This window comes from Panthera leo, chromosome C1 (assembly GCF_018350215.1).
Source record: "Panthera leo isolate Ple1 chromosome C1, P.leo_Ple1_pat1.1, whole genome shotgun sequence".
Classification (NCBI taxonomy): Eukaryota; Metazoa; Chordata; class Mammalia; order Carnivora; family Felidae; genus Panthera; species Panthera leo.
The window spans coordinates 89,751,937-89,772,924 of record NC_056686.1 but is presented as its reverse complement, the minus strand read 5'-3'; the positions used below and the strand labels follow the sequence as shown (position 1 = coordinate 89,772,924).

The window sequence follows — 20,988 nt, the reverse complement described above, 5'->3', positions numbered from 1 at the left end:
GGATACGTGCAGAACACTGAATTTTGCATGCTGTGTGTCTTCTTTTCACCTTTAAATGGTGTTTGATACTATAATTAACCTGCCTGTGTATTTTGTTGTTATTGCTCCTGTTTCTACATGACCGTATATTGAAGGTATTATGAGTAGTTGTTGATTATTAAGCAAAAGGATTCTGGACCATGATAAACTACATCCACACCTGATTTGAGGAAAACATAGTGAGCATTCCTGATTCAGAGGACTTTTGTCCCATAACATCAATTTAGGGTCATCTACCTTTGGCAGTTGGTGAGGGCATTTTTTACTGTATGTAGAATAATCACAATATTCTACATAATATTAGTAGCCATACTATTAGTAGTAGCTATCATTTACTGAATAACTACTATTTGTCAAGCATGATACTAGCCTTTCAAGTTGGATCATTCCATTTAATCCTTTAGATAATTCTATGAGATAGACATCACTATTATTCTCACTTTTACAGATGCTTAAACAAAACATCAGATTAAAAAATAAAACTAGCTCAAGATTCTACAGTTATGGAAATGTCATACCTGGAATATGAAGCCACGTACCCCAATTATTAAATACCAGACCATATATAAATTAGGCTTGGATGTTCTTGATTATGCATGCTTGAAAAGAAAGGGGTGCGTGTTTGTGTGTGTGTGTGCATGTATGCACATGGCATCTTTCTACCTTGTAGCAAGAAGATGCCTAAATTAATCAGGTAATTTCATTTAAGTTACCCTTGGCAAGATAATGTGTAAGGTCTTCAGTTCTTTCCTAATGACAATGAAGATATTACACAGCATCTTTTATTAATTAATTGGTTGATTCAGCATATATATTCATGATCCCTTTCTACTAAGCTAAGGTACTGAAGATTCAGTTAAAATAAAATAGATTTTAGCCCCACCCTCAAGTCTTATGTAGAGTAAGGCTTTAAGACAGAATCAATAAATAATTGTTAAGTAGGTGATTTAAATATGAATCAAAGTTTCTAGACCAAAAGTAATGAACTACAGTTGGACACATGGCTTTAAACTTTGTGTACAACAAATACTAGAGAAACGATAAAGATTTGAGGACACCCCCCCCCCCAACTATTTATTATTTGGTGTCCTCATTTGAAGCCCAAGGAACTGATACAAAGAAAAACTCTTTCATTTGAAATTTTACTTCTTAAATTTAGGCCAACAGTCAAATAAATGAGCAAAGAATCTTTTGAAGCCAAATGTGGCCCAGATTTTTTTCTTTTAAGAAATATCTTTCTTTCTCTTGTTTTTTTTTCTTTTTTTGACCTGACTTAAAACTCATAGCTTCCATATCTAGAATGGATAAAATAGTATGAAATAGGCACTTAGTTATGGAACAACTCCTCACAAGTCACGATCAACCTCAACTGCAGATTTTGTTTCTAAGTTATGCCCTTATTTCTTATGCCCAATCAAAATGAACATTTCTGAAATTCTGTTCACTGAGGGCTTATATTTTGTGGTGTTTTAAAATAAGTATCAGTTGACCTGATTCTTCAAGATGCATGAAATTCAAGCAGGTTATGCTATATGTTCTTATGTAAAGTCATGGTATTTAAAATATATAAAATCATTTGTTCGCATTCATTTCATTATCTGAACTGACCTAAAATGACTAAGCAGTAACAGATAAATGACGTTATTCCCTATTTTTTTTTTTTTAAATTTTTTAATTTATTTTTGGGACAGAGAGAGACAGAGCATGAACGGGGGAGGGACAGAGAAAGAGGGAGACACAGAATCGGAAACAGTTTCCAGGCTCTGAGCCATCAGCCCAGAGCCCGACGCGGGGCTCGAACTCACAGACCGTGAGATCGTGACCTGGCTGAAGTCGGCCGCTCAACCGACTGCGCCACCCAGGCGCCCCCCCTATTTTTGATTGTTCATTAAGTACCAGTAGGTGTATTTGATTCATGTTTACTAGAGAAATAAAGATAGAGACCAATAAAGATTGTGTCCAATAAAGATTGGCTATTATTTTACACAGGCTGAGCCTTTTGCTAATGTCTTGATAGATACGTCCTCTACTGTTTTAAGTATTTATTTAAATTCCAACTAGTTAACATACAGTGTACTCTTAGTTTCAGGTATACAAAATAGTGATTCAACACTTCTATGCAATGCCAGATGCTCATCACAAGTGTACTCCTTAATCCCCATCACCTATTCAACCTATCCCTCCACCCACCTCCCTTCTAGTAACCATCAGTTTGTTCTCTATAGTTTGTTTCTTGGTTTGCCTCTCTTTTTTCCCCTTTACTTACTTTGTTTCTTAAATTCCATATATGAGTAAAATCATGTGGTATTTGTCTTTCTCTGACTTATTTCACTTAGCATTATACTCTCTACCTCCACCCATCTTATTGCAAATGCAAAAGATTTCATTTTTTAATGGCTAATATTTCATTGTGTGTGTGTTTATGTATATACATGTGTATATATGTATTTGTGTGTGTGTATATATATATGTATACACACACACCACATCTTCCTTATCCAGTTATCAGTTGATTCACACTTGGGCTATTTACATAATTTGGCTCTTATAGATAATGCTACTATAAACACTGGGGTGCATGTATCCTTTTGAATTCGTGTTTTTGTATTCATTGGGTAAATACCTCCTAGTGCAATTGCTGGATCATAGGGTAGTTATATTTTTTAAATTTTTTGAGGAACCTCCATACTGTGTTCCAGAGTGGCCACACCAGTTTGAATTCCCACCAACAGTGCACATCCTTGCGACTTGTTTCATCTGTTGTTGATTTTAGCCATTCTGACAGGTATAAGGTGATATCTCTTTGTAGTTTTGATTTGTAACTCTCTGATTATGAGTGATGTTGAACATCTTTTCACAGTCTCTTAGCCATCTGTATGTCTTCTTTGGAAAAATGTCTGTTCATGTCTTCTGCCCATTTTTTAACTGAATTATTCATTTGGGTGGTATTGAGTTTTATTAAGTTCTTCATAGATTTTGGATACTAATCCTTTACCAGATATGTCATTTGCAAATAACTTCTCCCATTCCATAGGCTGCCTTTTAGTTTTTTTGACTGTTTCCTTCACTGTGCAGAAGTTTTTATTTTGATAAAGTCCCAATAGTTTATTTTTGCTTTTGTTTCTCTAGCCTCAGAAAACACATCTAGAAACAAGTTGTCATGGCTGATGTCAAAGAAGTTACTTACCTCTGTTCTAGAATTTTTATAATTTCAAGCCTCACATTTAGGTATTTAATCTGTCTTTAATTTCGTTTTGTGTATGGTATAAGAAAGTGGTCCAGTTTCATTGTTCTGCATGTTGCTGTCCAGTTTTCCCAACACCATTTTTTGAGAGACTGTGTTTTCTACATTGTATAGTCTTTCCTATTTTGTCTCAGATTAATTGACCATACAGTTGTAGGTTCATTTCTGTGTTTCTTTTAAAATTCTGTTCTATTGATCAATGTGTCTATTTTTGTGCCAATATCATACTGTTTTGATAATTACAGCTTAGTAATATAACTTGAAATCCAGAATTGTGATACCTCCAACTTTGTTTTTCTTTTTAAGGATTGCTTTGGGTATTTGGGGTCTTTTGTGGTTCCACACACATTTTAGGATTGTTTGTTATAGCTCTTTGAAAAATGTTGTTGGTGTTTTGATAGGGATTACAACAAACAGAAATTCAGGACCAGGTGGCTTCACAGGTGAATTCTACCAAACATTTAAATAAGAGTTAATATGTATTCTTCTCAAACTATTACAAGAAATATAAAAGAAGGAAAACTTCAAAATTAATTCTATGAAGCCAGAATTACCCTAATACCAAAACCAGATAAAGACACCACTAAAAATGAGAACTATAGGTCAGTATCCCCAATGAACACAGATGCAAAAATTCTCACTAAAATACTAGCAAAACAAATTCAACAATAGATTAAAAAAATAATTCACCAAGATTAAGTGGGATTTATTCCTGGGTTGCAATGGTGGTTCAACATTCATAAATCAATCAATGGGATACACCACATTAATAAAAGAAAAGAATCACATAAACATTTCAGTAGATGCAGAAAAGAAAAAAAAAACTTGACAAAGTACAACATCCATTAGTGATAAAAACCCTCACCAAAGTAGGTTTAGAGGGAACATACTTCAACATAATAAAGGTAATATATGAAAAATCCACAGCTAGTATCATCCTTAGTTGGGGAAAACAGAGATTTTCCTCTAAGGTCAGGAACAAGACAGGGATGTTCAGTCTCACCACTGCTATTTAACATAGTATCTGAAGTCCTAGCTACAGCAATCAGACAACAGAAAGAAATAAAAGGCATCCAAATCAGCAAGGAAGAAGTCAAACTTTCACTATTTGAAGATTAAATGATTATATTTATATTTATATATATAAAGTTCAGAGACTTTACTGAATTCATTTATCAGTCCTACCAGTTTTTTTGGTAGAATCAAAAAAGTCTCAAAAAAGTAAAGTTGCTGGATACAAAATCAAAGTACAGTAATTTGTTGCATTTCTGTACACCAATATGAAGCAGCAGAAAGAGAAATTAAGGGATCAATACCATTTAAAATTGCAACAAAAAACATAAATTACCTAGGAATAAACCTAACCAAGGAGGTAAAAGACTTGTACTCTAAAAACTATAAAACACTGAGACAAGAAATTGAAGATGACACAAAGAATTGGAAAGACATCCCATGCTCATGGATTGGAATAGCAAATATTGTTAGAATTCTATACTATCAAAAGCAATCTACACATTTAATGCAATCCCTATCAAGATACATCTTTATTGTTTCTCCTTTTTTAATGTTTATTTATTTATTTTGAAACAGAGAGAGATAGAGAGGGAGCAGGGGAGGGGAAGAGAGAAAGAGGGAGAGAATTCCAAGTAGGCTTTGCACTGTCAGCATGGAGCCCAATATGGGGCTGGACCCCATGAACCGTGAGATCATAACCTGAGCTGAAACCAAAAATTGGACGCAATCAACTGAGCCACCCACACACCCCCATACTTCTTTATTTTTTCACACCCAGCTCAAATAACAGATAGTTTGGAAAGGTTTTTGAGAATTCAATGGAAGGATGACTTTCTGTTCAATTTTGTAAGTCTTATAATCACTTATAGAAGCTACTGAATTGATCAGTTGACCTTATGAATTGAATTTTTCTCAAGTATTGGATATACTCTCAGAAACATTTTGGTCACAGAAATGTAACATTTATCATGTCATGTAAAGAGCTTAATGAAGCCATGCATTATAGAATTTTCTCTTTGGTATACCTAATATTCAATCTTTAAAAACTTATCAACTTGTAGGTATGGAACATATCAACATACCAACTTGTAGGTATGGAATGTCCTTATTGTTACATTTAACTTCACTGCTTCTCTACTTTTTCAAGTCTTTGTTTTAAAAAAAAATTAATGTGTTTTTTGTCTTTTGTTTTTTGGTTTTTTTGAGAGAGAGAGAGAGAGAGAGAGAGAGCGAGCGCACGAGCAGGGGAGGGGCAGAGAGACAGGGAGAGACAGACTCCAAAGCAGGCTCCAGGCTCTGAGCTGTCAGCACAGGAGGGGCTGGAACTCATGAGCTGCGAGATCATGACCTAAGCCGAACTCAGATGCTTAACTGAGCCACCCAAGAGTGCCAACTCTTTTTTTTTTTTTTTTTTTCAATGAGAGTAACTATTGTAGACAAGAGGAAAGCTGGGAGCAAACCCTAATGCATTATTACAATAATACATTCTTTTATGTAAATCTAATTAATATTGAGATCTATATACACTATATTCCCCTAAATGCACATAAAGAACACCTCTCTGGAAAGTCTTGGTGGTTTAGTAGGTTAAGCGTCTGACTCCTGCTATCAGGTCAGGTCTTGATCTCAGGTCAAGAGTTCTTGATCTCAGGTTGTGAGTTCAAGCCCCACATTGGGCTCTGGGCTGGGAATGAAGCCTATCTTAAAAAAAAGACGAAAAAAACACAAAACAAAACAAAGAATATCCCTTCAAATGAAACCTGAGTAGGAGTATATAAATGGTTTTACATGGGAAAGAATTGTATAATTGACTTACATTTGGGAATATTTAGAAACTATTCATTGAACATCTACTATATACAAATATACAAAGAGAGTAAACATACAAATTAGTTAATATATTATCTAGTATAGGGAATTCAAGTGATATAGAGAAAATAAGCAATATAAATTGAAGAAATGATTTCAAGTGAATATAGACTTAACTAAAATTCATAGGTTTAAAGTCCCATTTCAGAGAAATCAGTGCAGATCTCCACTGAGCCTATGAGAGAAGTCTAGGATATATACTTCTTTTAAGTCTTATAGCAGATTTGTGGTTATTATAAATCTGAGCTGGACAGATTGTGAACAAAAAAATCTGAATTGAGGCTGTTTTATTCCACCTTAACATAGGAAATAATTTTGTGTTATAGCAAAAGAAAGAAAACAAGTAGCCTTATTATAAGGCATGTACTTTGTATTTATTAGGTATTTCTGTTTTTTAAGGTCAAAATGAGAAATTTAATTCTCACATAGAGGAAATCCCCACCTTAAGCTTTTTTCTGCCTATGCTTCTATGTAAACATGGAAGAGAAAAGATCAGCATCTAAGAAACAGAGGCCTCTGTTTCCCCAAATTCCTGTATGTGTAGACATGTGTGTAAGGGTGCTTGTGTGAACAAATGTGTGCATGTGTGTCCACACACATCTATACTCACACAGAGTTCTACTTAACCCAGAGGAATATATACATCCATGGAGAAATTTGGAATCAAATCTTTGTTTGTTTGGGGGTGCCTGGGTGGCTCAGTTGGTTAAGCATCCCCCTTTGGCTCAGATCATGATTTCATGGTTTGTGAGTTTGAGCCCCACATAGGGCTCTGTGCTGACAATGCAGATCCTGCTTGGGATTCTCTCTCTCTTTCTCCCCCCACCCCATACTCAGTCTCTTTGTCTCTCTCTCTCTCTCAAAAGAAATAAACATTGAAAAAAATATTTGTTTTTCCCACCAGTTGAAAATATCCACATGATCACAGGCAACCTGTTCTGAAGAGAAATGAGTCCTTCAGCTCTCCATATTTAATGGATTGAGAGGTGGGATAGAAAGGAGCCTAATGCTTTTTAAGGAATTATTTTTCTCATGTAACTTTTCTCTCATTCTCTGCAGGAAAGGGATGGAAAATGTTCTGAATTCCTCTGGAGTAGTTACATACAAATTCACTTATTTTTCTTCCCATTTTACTAATAAGGCAAACAGACTTTTCTACAATAACAATGTCATGGTTTATTTATTTCCAAAAACATGCTGCTCTCTTTTTTCTGATATATTTCATATTTTTCAAAATCAAAAAAGTCCACAGTCAGAATTTCCAGCATAAATGAAATTTCTCTTAAAAAAACCTTTAACATAAAATTTCTTCTGCTGTGTCTCCTAGTACCTTAAAAATAGGTTTATTTGTGTGATCATTATTATTGTCATCACCTATTTCCTCAATCAGACTGTAAGTTCTATGTTTTTCTTGAGAATGATTTTCCTAGAATCCAGACTCCATGTCTTTCTTATTGAAAATGATTTTTCTAGAATCTAGCAAAGTGCCCTATTCTCAATAAGCAATTTTTGAATGGATAAATTAATTGACATATCTTAATTCTGTTTCTGAACCTCTAAAAATATAATGGTATATTTAAATCTGTAAATTAGGAGAAGGCCTCTAAATAAAATTTAAAAGAATGATTTTATGCACATAAAAGTATTACTGAATTATTATGAACATTCTATCAAGTCTAGCCTTAGACTGAGGGAACCTAACATGCATATTTGACAGGCTACTGTCCTGAACACATACAATCTTGATCAGCCCAATAAAAACTGAGGTAAATATAATCTTTGTTCACAGAGTCAGACATATTTTATTCTATAAACTTAGTTCTTCACATGTTTGTAAATAATTATTTCCTGGAAAAATTAAGTATAAAAAAGTAACATATCCCAGGTAATTATCAATTGTCTATGTTCAGCTGCATAACAAATAAACATAAGATATATTCCATAGGATAATGAATGACTATTTTTAAACAAAGAATCAAAATAAAGCCTAAAATATCATTATAGTCAGTGGAATATACTTCAGAAAAAATTTGCCCAGATAATGCAATACATTAATTTCCTACCCAGGTAGTTAGGAGATCTGGAAATCAAAGATTATGTTTCATCTTTGTGTTAAAAGCCAAATCATTTCAAGGCTAAAGCAAGCACTTTCATTTTTCTAAAGAGGAATCATGACTCCAGAGACAATCTTGCTGACTGCTTCTCAGACCAATGTTTTTTCTTTGTTTTTGTTGTTAAAATTTAAGTAAGTTTCATGTGTTCAGTATCTTTTCTTCAGAGTTTTAAATTATTTTCAGGTACTAAAACTCTTTTTTTTCTCCCCACCTCAATTACTGCTGGTTCTGAATACCCACAAGTAGTGTGTCTTTATCATTTCTGCTTTGAATTTTACCCTTTTATAGCCTCAGTGGATGATTTTATTAATTTTTAAATTTATTTGGAAAACCTAACAAAGAGAAATCTTAGTACTGCATACAAGTAATCTCCTTCCTTGCAGGGCATTGCTCTTGGGTAACTGCCATCATTAAGAGCCTCGACCAAACACTATACAGAAAAATCTCTTGACCCTTTCACATTTCTTCCTTCATTTGGCAAAATGTGATTTGTTCACGTAAACGTGGAACAATATCAGGTTAGCTGAGAGTTTTATTCTAGTGCCCTACAATTTGATTTAAAATAATATTTTGGTAATTTTGTGAATTCATGTCAAATTAATGAATCATACTGTTGATGTTATTTAAAACATGTAGGAATTTATACAAACTATTATTGCAAGGAGGTTAAAAATTCTTCAGTTTAAGAGAATTTGTCCACTTCCTCTATCGGTATTGTTATAGTAATGATGGCCCAGATGGGAGTGAACATCATTAGCCTAAACTGGTTGAGCACTATGGGCAATGGCCTAACAAGAAATGATGCCTCCTCAAGCAAAAATGGCAGAAAAAGTAATCAAAGTAATCTGACTTTTTGCTCTTTCAAAATGCTCTAAATGATCCAGAATCCGATCCTCCCTCTCACTCTGCCATTGCAACTCCCTTGCCATTTTATCCCTTAAGTGAAGAGTGAAATTGAAATAGACTACTTCTCCAATCAGACCCGGGCTTATTTTCCTTTTTTATCTTATTTTTATTTTTCAAGTGTTACAAAAAAAAAAAGGCTATACCACAAGAGTAAGAATGCTATTTGGTCAAAATCCTATAATTTCCTGTTAGTCTATCTGAGGATTTTTTTTTAATCTACTAGAACTACTAAATTATACCTGAGAAGTAGGAAACTTTTTCAGTAGATATACCTGTAGCTTTGGAACATTTTTCTTGCCACTTAAATTTATTTTATGATTTAAAAAAATATTAAAGATTATAGACTATTTATCCAGTTGGTATACTTTGAGATCTATTGGTAATCTTATCCTAGGTCTATGACAGTTCTAAGATTATATTCTGTAATTTACTAAATACTTAGGGGAAGAAAATAACTCAGCTTCTCTAATCATGATCTGAGAATCTCAGTTTATAGATGTCAATTCACATTGACTAAACCACGAGGTTATTGCCCAGAATCTAATTCTGTCACATATAATATAGGGATCCTGGTTCTCCCAGCCCATAAGTTCTGGAGTTTACTAAAACTTTATTTCATAGTAATACTAGAAGAAACATTTCACCTATCAGCCATAATAATCCACTGAGCCACATCTGGGATCATGATATAAGGAAACCTAGTATCCTCATCTGTTTCCTCCTCAATAATATGGGATGTACTGCAATCATGTCATACTGCATAAGGCCTTAATTTTTATGGTTTCTTTGGGCTTTTGAGAGGTTGCTTCCATTAGGAATGGAGAATTCACCAAACTTACATACTTCCCCGTGTCAGTCATAAATACTTCCAAATCTCAAAAGCATAAAACAACAAAAGTTTATTTCTTCCTTATGCTACATGTCTATTATAAGTCAGAAGTGGGTAGAAGTGGGGAAGTCCCCTAATCAGCCTCCCAAGAATCAGGTTGATAGAGAAGCCTCCATCAAATGTTGAATGCCATTTCAGAGGAAATGTTATTCCTGAGGTTTTGAACTGTCAAGTAAATGCCTGGCATGTAAATGTCATGCATCACTTATGCTTATATATAATTCATAGGCCTGAACTACTCAACTGTTCCCACTCAACCATAAGCCGAGCCAGAAGTAAAATCCCACCATTTCCCCCAAAAGGATAAGGGAATAGAAATATTTGGTAAACAGCATCAGTGGTTACTAGGCTTCCTTTCTATCAAAAACCCACCTTCCTTTCCACACTCAAAATGTGTTACCTCCCTTCTCGCTTTCAAGGGAAACAAGCAAAAGTCCCATACAGTTCCTGCGCCAAGTCAGAGTCCAGAAAGTCAGAAAAATAGATGCTAGTCTGAGACTCTGGGTATGGCTCCATATGCAGAAGGTTGAGCCAAGAGTTGTTTTAAATTTTAAGTCACAAACTGTCTTAATTCACATTTATCAATTTTTGGGGGGCTTTCCACAAACATAGCTTCCTACTTTTAGCTTCTAGTAAGTTCCATGTAATAACAATTTCCCAGAGTATTTTTGTTATGTTTTTGGAGACATGCTTCTCTATAACTTTAAAATTTTATGGTGCACTGGGCCTATCAGTGTTCAGAAGCCATACATCTTTCCTCTGAAAGAATCTCATGGACATTATCTCAAACAATTTAAGTTTTAGCAATGAGTAGACGAGCGTGAGTATGACTACTATACTTTTGATATCAACTATGAAAAAGGATAACTTCTAAGCAGACTTGTTGCTCAAAACCTTCTACTTTATATTTTACACACTTTTGATGAACGAGAGTTGCCTATTCCAACTTACCTACTCACGCAATCTCTGGACCCTCTATTTCTTTTCATTTTTCTTTGTAACAGCAGCCAATTATTTCATATGTGTATCTCTCCCTTCTAGGGCATTGTAAATACAGCTAATAGTAATGAGCAAAGGTTGCTGATATTCTGACCTCTTCTACTGGAATAAAACTCCTTAGGTACATTATTTGTTTTTAACACCATTGCAGGCAATAAGTTGACCAGATGTTTTGCCCCTGCATTACAAATTCCATTCTCCAAGCCTTTAATTATAGCTTTTGCTCTGCTTGACAAATGGCCTGTAACTGATTTTGTTACAGTAGCATTCCCTACATAGGTACCAATTTCTACATTAGTAAGGATGGACTGAATTATGCTATAAGTACCAAAAACTGCAAAATCTTAGTGGCTTACAATAAAAAAAAATCTATTTCTTGGTCAAAAATACTCATCCAAGATGGATATAGAGAATTCTCTCAGGATTATGGAGCAGGCACGACCTTAAACGTTGCTAGTTGCAACGGGGAAAAAAGATGTTTTAGAAAGACTCAAAAAAGTAATTAAATGTTCAGTCTGGAAGTAACATTCTCATTAGCCATAATTAATCACATCATTACAATAATCTATAAGAAAGCCAGAAAATGCAAGTCTAACATGTAATTAAAAGGAGAAAGTATTGGAAATATTTGGCCAATAACCACAGTCACCCGTGGAAAGTGCTCCTCATAATGACCTAAACTGGATCTGGGGAAAAACTATATACTGTAAGTGCAAAATACATAATTTAAGGGCATATATTTTAAGTTAAAGCCAAACACATAAAGAATCAGCAGCATCAGACTAGTATCTCTTACTGAAACTAAAATAGATTTTTAAATACTGACTTTAGGCCTTAATTGAAATTTCTCATTTGAATGATGACAAATTACATACTTCCTCCATTTAATGAAATTTTATTGAAATGTAAAAGCCTTTCTTTTAGAAAGCAATGATTATAGAGTAATAAGCCAATTTCTATATTTAGAAAAAATTATATGTGTACTGCATATGTATCACTTATCTGCCATTTTACTCATGACTTTTTATGTACAGTTATTTATACATATTATAGTTTATAAATGCTTCTTTGAGTTATATTTTATATTATTTGATTAATTATAATTAAATAATTATTTTTTAAACATTTATTAATTTTTGAGAGACAGAGTGTGAGTGGGGAGTGGCAGAGAGAGAGGGAGACACAGAATTTGAAGCAAGCTCCGGACTCTGAGCTGTCAGCAAAGTCCAACGCAGGGCTCGAACTCACGAACTGTGAGATCATGACCTGAGCTGACACTGGATGCTTAAATGACTGAGCCACCCAGGAGCCCCCAGTGAAACAATTATCTTAAAAAAAAATCACACTGATGATTACTTTAATAGAAGTTAAGAAAAAGGTGACTATCAATTTTTATAACAAGAATATTTGAAGTGTTTGTTCTTGTACATGCACAATACTCTTAATCTTATAATTATACATCATCAATCTGTATTTAATATCAGCATTCATCTTTACATAAAATAAATATGATTATTTTTGAGGGTGGAATTGTGATTTGGCCAAATGTATATATGACCTTTTTTCTGAGACAGTCTTTCTCTGTCATCTTTTTGTTTTTTTAATTGAAGTAGAGTTGGCACAGAGTTACATGATTTTCTGGTGTATAGTACAGCCATTCAACTTATCCATACAGTATGCTATGCTCACAAGTGTAGCTACCATTTGTCACCACCCAACACTATTACATAACTTTGACTATATTCTCTATGTGGTACCTTCTATTCCCATGACTTTTTTATTCCATAACTGGGAGCCTGTATTGCCCCACTCCCCTTCACTCATTTTATCCATCCCCCTCACCGTTCTCCTCATGTACATAAGAATTTTGTCAGTAATTTCATGTGACCAACTCAGTTCATTCTGGCCATTCTGTATTGAGGTCCCTCAGCTTTCTATTTTTAGCTTCCTCGTTTTGAGATCTATACAATCTCTCCTAGAAATCACTCCCATTCACCTGTGAAGGCTCTCAATTCTTTATTTACAATCAGGTCTTCCTTTAGATTTTCAAATGCATGTATCATATATTAACATTATATATCCTGATGCAAAGTAAATGCCTTAAATTGAGAATAAAAAAATATTAGAGCTTAATGAGATTGTAGACATCCCCCACAAGTTGCAGAAGTCATAATTTAGAGGACTAAGGTTTTTAAAAACTTGTATTAGATTATAACCTACTTTAAAATTAAGTCTTTTCTAATTTTTTGGATAAATTTCTCTTATTCTGATCCTTGGGTTTTGTAAGTCCTTAAAAAACAGACATGTACTTCAAAGACAATTATTAAGCTAGTCATGAAAAAGACTTCTTGCTTCATAAGTTCAATGGCTTCTTGAATGTCAAATGATACTTTATTGTGCATTGAAGTCCCTGAGTATATATGCTTGCTCATATTGCTCTCTTCAGAAATTTCAAGATTGGGTTAAACTCTTATTAAATATTTACCTTTACTAGGCCCTTTTTGTGACGTTAGCATCTTCATATACAAATGAATAACTCACTGATATTTAGTAAACTGATGTCAAATAAGGATTTCCTACCTAATTTTTTAATACACTTCTTAAAAAACTTTTTCCTAATGTTTGTTTATTTTTGAGAGAGAGAGATAGACAGACAGACAGAGTAGGAGCCAGGGAGGGGCAGAGAGAGAGGAAGACACAGAATCTGAAGCAGGCTCCAGGCTCTAAGCTGTCAGCACAGAGCCCGATGTGGGGCTCAAACCCACAAACCGTAGGATCATACCCTGAACTGAAGTTGGACGCCCAATCAACTGAGCCATCCAGGTACCCCAGCACTACCTAATTTTTTTTTTTTTTAATGATGAGGCAAGGATCCCCATCTGGAAACATAAGTCTTCTTCAGTCAGTGTTCAGTATTAAATTGCATCCAGCTTATGAAAAGGTATATTTATTTGGTAACTTAATTGATGATATTCTCTGCCTCAATTTCAGTCTACAGCTTAATCCATGGCTAATAAAAAAAGAAACATGCCTTCAGTCATTATTAGTTTACTGACGAATTAGAGGGTAAATAATGATAACTGTTTGTTTTTTTCCGGAGACACAATCAGTGAAAATCCTTGCTCTCAGATGATTCTGCTCAGTGATTGGGAATATATATACATATATACATATATGTATATTAGAGTCTATAGATTTTGGGAATTTGCCTTTTTTCCCCTTTGTGGCCAAACATGAATTCCTGTGGTAAAGTAATAAAAATTAAACCTGCTTAACTATAAATGACATCAAGAATGGAGTAAGCAAGCAAATTTATTATTTTTTGTTTAATTTCCTAACGTCCCCCACCCTCACAGACTGATAGACACATACACTACCTTCTCTTCTGCCTATACCCTGCTTCTGTCTCAGTGTCAAGTTAGTTGTTTCACTTTATACACAAATAGCACCAGGGGCTTATTTCCCATTTGTTTGTATGTCATGACTTTAGAAAAGACGTTTCTGTGAGACTTTGGAATGACTGTCTGCCTTTAACCAAATGCTGTATTTAAACATCTTGTATCCTGACTTTTTGAAAAAAACAATTGCACAGTGAATTCTAAATAAAACTACTAACATACTACTCTGTACCTATACTTTTTATTTTAATATTTTATATAAATGCTCAGGGTTTATACTGACTACATTTTGTTTTACAAACATAACCAAAAGTATTCATTTTAGCCTTCATTCACTGAATATCTATTGAGTTCCTTTTATGGACACAATGCTAAGTATAGCAGATAGAATTGTGACTAAATCTGTGTAGGTTTATGTCCTGGTAAAATTTTAAATGTGACGGGAAAGAAATACAGAAGATAAGGAGTAAATCAATTAATCTGCATACCATATGACCTTTAATTACATTTAGAGATAATATCAGTGCTGAGGACACTGGTTGCTTGGATTATTTTTATAAATAATAAATCTTAGCCTCAACAATTAGGTTCCTTATATATAAATATTTATCATTGTATTACACTTTATATATATATTATTTATAATTTTATTTTAATACAATACATATACAATACTATATAAACTAATAAAACTACCTGAATTTTTGACTTTTTAAACTCATTATGAAAAATTATAAATTTCACTGATATACTTTTGATGGTTCTGCTTAAAATATTCAATATTCATTTTGAGAAATTTAAAGGGTTTATGTATTGTTTTTCTTCTAAGAATAGGGTTATACATTATTTCATGTGTTCACTGAGATGATTTCAGCAATGTATGTGCTTAAAATATTTCTATAAGTTTGGGAGCTCTAATATTAATTTTAGCAAGTGATTGATTTTAATTCCACTTTTTCAGTGAACAGACACAAATTATATTGGGACAAGATTCCAATCTGAAGATCAGTAAGTATTAGTTCCACACTCCTGAGAACTAAATAGAGAATTTTGCAAGTCTATACAACATTCTAAGAAGAATAACAACCCATATAGGCCAACTGAAGAAGACTTTTCTGAAGGCAAGCAAATGCGGATAATGTTGAAGGGCAATGGGAAAGCTGTGGCTCTTCAAGGACAACTGCTGTCAATGTGAGAGAACCTTAGGGACCAAGAACATGGACATAGTCATCCCTCAGAGCAGTAGAGTGGAGCAGTTGAGGTATGACAAAATAATGACCTGCAGATTGAGAGAGGCACATGCAACAAACAAAGCAAGCTAACAATAGTGTAAGGTAGGCTTTATGTTACATAGTCCAAAATGTGCTGTTGAAATATTAACGGATGAAACAATCTACAGATACCAAACATTAATTCCCTCTCTCTCTTTCTCTGTGTGTACATAGAGGTGTACCCCCTAGACATACCAACATAGTATAGGAAGAACATAAGGCAAATCAAATTATTCCCCCAAAGCAAGATACGTTCTATGAGGGCTGAGCTATTACATACCTCATCTTTCCCTAGGTCCCCATTAGCCTGAACAGTGCCTAGTTCACAATAAACCGCTAAAATATTTTTAATGAATAATTGAACCAGTCTTGTTTCGAAAGGATGGAGAGCCTAATAAGTAGTCTCTGTAGTTATGACTATAAGGTACAAGGACAGGTGCTCAGAATCAGAAACATAGAAACACTGATTTGTGACCAAACTGTTCATTACGTAAGCAATCCTAGTAGTAGCAAGGATTTTTTTCACATGCACTCTGTACAGTAGATTGTCAAATATAACACATAGATAAAAAATTATACAAAGTTTGAAATTATAACAAATCTGTCAGTTTAAAATTGTTTATATTAAAATTTTTAAATAGTTAATAATCCTATCAAGCAATATTATGTAATTAGGAGATTACAAAATATAATCACTAAGTGACAGGAAAAGACTACGTAAAAATTCACTAAGGCAGGACTGGAAGACAGGGTAATGTAAAAAAAAAAAAAAAAAGGATCAAACCTTACAGAGCTTCAATAGGGAATGAGGTGATGTGTTGGAGAATTCTAATTCACTTATTTCCTATAAACTTAACTCTTCTTTTTAAAAAACTTTTTAAATGTTTACTTATTTTTGAGAGAGAAAAAGGGAGAGAGGGAATGGGGAGGGGGGGGGGGAATAGGGAGAGAGAAAGAGAGAAGAGAAAGAGAGAGAGAGAAAGAGAGAGAGAGAGAGAGGTGACATAGTGTGAGCAGGGGAGGGGCAGAGAGAGAAGGAGACACAGAATCCATAGCAGGCTCCAGACTCTGAGCTGTCAGTACAGAGCCTGACACGGGGCTCAAACTTAGGAACTGTGATATCATGACCTGAGCTGAAGCTGGATGCTTAACTGACTGAGCCATCCAGATTCTCCTAAACTTAAGTGTTCTTAATCTACATTTCTTAAATGAAAAACAAGCAGACTTACATCCCATAAGTCTTGCAAAACTCTAAATTACTTCTATCAGTAACCAGATAAATACTTGCTATTTAAGAAATTTATTTTGGGGGGGACCTGGGTAGCTCAATAGGTTGAATGTGCGACTCTTGATTTTGGCTCGGGTCATCATCTCACAGTTGTGAGATAGAGCTCTGCATCAGGCTCTACACTGAGTGTGGAACCTGCTTGATATTCTCTCTCTCTCTCTCTCTCTCTAAAATAAAAAAAAAAATTAAGTGAAATTTATTTCTTAGTATTGTATATCACAATAGAGACATCAAGAAAGTTGTCTAGCTTTCTATTTCAAGTAAAACAGCCTTATTTCCACCTAATTCCCCTTAACGATTGTCTGAATGTCTGCCAGTTGGTGAACATGAGGAGCTCTGGGCTTGGCCTAATACATAGGGACACGTGACTTGTACAGATTCAAAAAACAAGAAAAGGGACCTATTGTTCTACCCTATTTGTCTCTTGACTGTACACAAATTACTTATGATGCCTTTGGATGGATTACTCAGCTACAGCTTCTGAGATACTGGAGGAACCTGAGCATCTATTGTTCAATGTGGTATTGCTGTAAACTCACAGAGTTAACTCAGATGGCAACTTGGTATGCTTTTTGTAGGAACTGGCTTATTGGAAATGCCATAACTTCAATTGAATGTTTTAATACCTTATCCCATTATAATCCCACTTCCATAAACACATATGAGCTCATCATCTGTATATATACAGAGACAAACACAAACTCACACTCTAGTCTCTAAACACCCTTCAGTGTAGAACATAGGAATCACTTTCTTTTTTCTGTGCAGCATTCCCTCAGCCTGGAATCCCACTTACCAATACCATTATCACATTGTTTACACCCTCTTGCTATCAATTATCTGATCATTCCCTGGATTATAGATCACCATGTATAAATCTTTCCATCCCACTATACCACATTTTAAGTTTGTTGATGGAGTATCTTATTCAGTTTCTATCATTCTTTTACATTCAGATATACCTGGTGCATGTTTTCTCAATATTTATGAATGACAAAATATATTTTTTAAACTTTTTAATGAGAAATTTCCATTGGAAGTATGTGTCACATAGAAAGTGAAACTCTAGAAAAAAGAAAAGTGTAAAATCATTTTGTTTACATATTATATTTGGAATTATACTAATCTGTTCACATGCTAAGATTTTCAATATTCAACTATTTTTTTTCTTTTATGTAGGTCATATAATTTCAACTTCTATGAGCCACTTCGGTAGCTCATTGGGTGAAGCGTCCAACTTCAGCTCAGGCCATGATCTCACAGCTCATGAATTCAAACCCTGCATCCTGCTCTGTGCTGACAGCTCTGAGCCTAGAGCCTGCTTTGGATTCTGTGTCTTCCTTCTCACTCTGCCCCTCCCCCCTCACACTCTTTCTCTCTCTCATACAAATAAACAATAAAATAAATAGACATTAAAATTTCTTTTTCAACTTGGTATGCTTCAAGGTATCATTTTATAAAATTGGATAGTTGTTTCCCTGTATCCATGATTATGTATATTAAATAGATACCATATATTATAGACCTGTCACAAGAGGAGTTTCATTTAATGAGTCCTAAATTTCACATTGCATTGATATATCACTGTTTTTTCATTGTTTTAAGAAGGATGTTTTCCCATGTGATATTTTAAAAATAAACTTTGCAGTTTTTACATAAATGTATAAACATAATTATAAACACTAAATATAAGGCAGCCTTAAAGTCAGTTATTATGACCAAAAAATATTAATTCAGTAACCAAATATATCCATGTTATCAGGAGAATGATGTATTCTTTTAAGTCATGATTTTTAATGAGCTCACAGTAATGTATTTTGACCAATTTCTATTTAGTTTTATTTCTGAAAGTAGTTACATCAGTGACAATTTTGTCATTTCCATTTCTGCTCTTGGTTTCATCACTTGGCAATTTGTATGGATTACCCAGCCTTTCCCCAAAGAACAGTGAGGCTTGAATATAAATTAAGTCCTAGAGCATTCTCTTTCAAGTGCAGGATCACTGGGTTAATCTCTACATGAAACAGTCTGGTTGCAGAATGGAAGATCTGCCGTGTGGACTAACACTGGCAAAGTCAATATATTTTAGGGGATTTATCATGACACACTTTTCAAAAGTTTCTTCATAAGAACCCTGTGTGGTCTACACTAATCTAATGACTTTGATTTTCTTTGATATTTAATTGAAACACAGCTTTATCTTGTATCTTTATGTTTTCTGGCAAACAAAGAACTAAGGAAACTGATCCCTTTGGACCACTGCTTTTGGCAATAGATCAGACTCAAAGCATGCACACGATTTCATTTTAGTGTTTGTTTTATTTTAGGTAATAATTGCAAGATGGTAACAGATGGGATACTAGAATGGCTTCAGATTAAAGGTTAAAGGAATGTGGTTAGACATTTTCAGAATAATGCCCATACTAAAAATATCTGATGAATGATGCAGGGTATATAAATTCTTCCTTTTAAAATCTCTACCCCTAGAGATGAATATGTAAAGAAGCATAAGGATAATGTACAGCATAACAATGGGATGTGGCTTGAGGAATATATTGGTATATTTATAAATCCCTATTTGAATGAGAAGCTATTTTTCCACATTCATATTGGCAATATGGTTTATAGAAAGCACTAGTGGTTGTACAATTTAACATTTCTAGTAATCTTTTAATGTTAATAGGTAAAGGGGAAAAAAAGATAATCTAGGAAGTAATTTATAATACAGTGCTAAAGCAGCCTTGGCCAGAATTTTTATCTAAAACTTAAGGTATTATTTCTTATTAAATATTGCAGCCCAAACAAAAATATCTCTCACTGGCATCCCCACTCAGAGAAGATTCTCAAAGAATTAAAGAATTAAAAATATAGTGTTGCACAAAATTTTTCAGAAATGGCTAAACAGCTAATTCACAATACACAGGGAAGTTATAAGAAAAGATGACTTAGAAGAACATACCTTTAGAAGATATTTCATGTGATAAGTAGCTTATCAATTCTTCAAAACATTTTTCTACTCCTCTTCCTTCCACTGTGTTTGTGTATTTCTTTCCTGGTCCCTGGCTATGTTTTTCTCCCTTTCTGCTTCCTTTTTTTTCCTGCTTTTACAGTTTTAGCTAACTATGGTGTGAACTAAAAGATGAAATTTAATTTGCCTTTTAAAAGATGAAATTGGTTTTGTCTTTTAATTTAATAAACTATGTAAGTACCACATCTTAGTTTATATAAAATTAATTTTTTTTCAAAAATAATGCCCCTTAGTTGTTTTTCCTTTTCTTTTCTGCTTCTTTTTTTCCCCAGTGAAATATGAAACAACAAAAAATGTCCTTACCCTGTGCACTAGACCACAAAATCATTATTCAATGGATTATCAAACACTGATTTATTTTTCAAATTTAATATACTACTCAGTATGTTTTTCACAAATATAAGTTTAAAAAACAAAACTTTATCACGGTGTCATAATGTTCTAGCTATACCAGTATATGAAATAACAAAAATGAATGAAGAAAATCATAAATTTAAATGACATATTTATAAAGCAAATATGATAATTTAAATGTTGCAAATGGATTATTTATCCATTTTAATAAATGAATCTAATTATAATCTTGTCATGCAAAAAAAGATGATCACACCATTTTTTTTTTTTCTTGAGAGAGAGAGAGAGAACATGTGTGAGCCAGGGAGAGGGGCAGAAGGGGACAGAGAATCTTAAGCAAATTACACACTGAGCATCAAGGCTGACGTGGGGTTTGATCTCACGACCTTGAGATCACAACCTGAGCAGTAGCCAAGAGTCAGATGCTTAACCAACTGAGCCACACAGGCTCACCCATAACATCATATTTTATTATGTAAAATAGAAGTTTTGCCAAAAATGCAAACCAGAACTGTGAGAAACTTTGCTACCAATGGCTGAACACTGATCAATGGGATACTTCAAATGGGAGGTAA

At 34.0% G+C, this 20,988-nt stretch overlaps 1 pseudogene; it reads left to right on the top strand.

Moving 5' to 3' along the window:
• Nucleotides 1-9,008: 9,008 nt before the first annotated feature.
• LOC122225940 overlaps nucleotides 9,009-20,988 on the top strand; it is a 37,785-nt pseudogene continuing 25,805 nt past the window's right edge.